The sequence below is a fragment of the Cibotium barometz genome, chromosome 10 (assembly GCF_041138505.1).
Source record: "Cibotium barometz isolate CiBa-2024 chromosome 10, ASM4113850v1, whole genome shotgun sequence".
Taxonomy (NCBI): domain Eukaryota; kingdom Viridiplantae; phylum Streptophyta; class Polypodiopsida; order Cyatheales; family Cibotiaceae; genus Cibotium; species Cibotium barometz.
In genome coordinates, this window is record NC_141055.1 from 41,841,172 (window position 1) to 41,843,042 (window position 1,871).

Sequence of the window (1,871 nt, forward strand, 5' to 3'; positions counted from 1 at the left end):
GTGGGAGTCAAAGATGAACATACGGAGGTGGGAGTTGAATATGAGCAAGATGACGAGTGCAAGATGCCACTAACCAAGATGAAGGTGTCTTTGTCTAAGATAAGGACATTACAATCAAATTTGAATGTGCTAATGATGATGATGGTGATGATGTGAAATTCACTAGTAGTGGGATAGATCTCTTTGTTGATCTTGAAATGGGTGGGGATATGGATTTTGAGATAGACCAATTAGCATGTATGGATTTAATTCAAGACACACCAAGATCACCCTAAGACATTTTTCAATTTCACAATTGGTGCCTCTCGGATTATGAAACTCTTAGGCACCTATATTTCATCCCAACCCAAACAAATAGCCCAAAATTTGCTAATTTTCTCTCTAGAATGAAAATATACTAGTACATGGCTATCTACATGCTTATATACATGGCTATTTACACAGATTGCTTTGAAAGCTGCAAAGATAGCCTCATCAAATTTGGTGCCTTTGCTCTCACTAATGGCACCACTCTCTCACTATTGCATGGCCATATTATGTGGATATGCCTTATACTCTTGTAGTGAGAAACATCTGATGATTGCCAATCAATCCCTCAAGCCTAATCTAAGTATATATTAGTTACTACCAATCATTATAGCAAAAGTTTTTGTATGGGCTTCTAGATTGGGAGGCTCTTCACTTGATCTACCCATTTTCTTATGTATGCTTTGTTTGGTTAATGCTCAATTTAGGCTTTGATCCTTCCTAAATTTAATCACAAGAACTCGTTAACATCCCAAATAAAGTGCTACTTGTACCTAATGCTTTAAATGATACGATTGTGAAGGTTAAGTTAATGTAAAACATCATATCATGAGTGTAAATAATGAAATACTAAACTAATATCTAATTTAGAAATTCTTAAGTTATGGGCCTGTGCCCTACAGTGCAATACCTAAAAGTGGGATGCATTAATATGACATTCATTAGCAAAATCACATCTTTAGGTTCAATTTGGATACAATTCATTAATAAAATCACACCTTGAGATTCCCTTTAGATACAATTCATCAACATAACCACACTATTAGACATTGTACACTTTTTTTTAATTGTGTGTGTGCATTATTATTGTAGTACAATGAGGTCATGGCATCTAATATGCTTATGGGAAATCATAGGAGAATGTAATGTTGCATATTTCACTTTAATAATGCAAAAGAATGTAGAGAGTTCAATATCGAATGACAATCACTTCTAGCACATCACTCACAAAGATGAAACCAAACATGAGAGAACTCATAAGTAAATATAATTAAAGAGTGTGTGGATCAAGGAAAAATACTTATAAAGCATTTAAATCCTAGCTACTTGCTAAATTCTATAATTGCTAAGTGTCTCTGACAAGTAATATAGATAATGAAAAATGAACACACACTCCCCCCCCTCTTTTTTTTAAAATAAAAAAATGGAGTACCCCTCAAAGGTACACATAAAAATTTGCAAAGCGTATTTAGAAATTGAGAAACACCCAAAAATTGAAAATATAATTCCATGAAATTCAATAATTTTATTGATCATGCATAACCTACATGACTAAGAATTCGTTGAAGTGGGAAGAAAAAAGCATACATCATGGTTTATACCATCCATTTTATGCCTCATTATAATTTGTAGCCAAGATACATTTTTATTCTAAATTTAGCATGGCAGAGGTGTCCATTTTTTAAAACTATTTTTGAGTTTTTTGTAATATGTAACAGTTGTGATCGTGGAAAAGACATCTATGATGTGTCAAAAAAATCTATACATTTACTAACCTGGCAAGGCGTAAAAATGTATTATGACACTTTTATGTCTTGTTTCATACTAATGTTAACAAGGATACT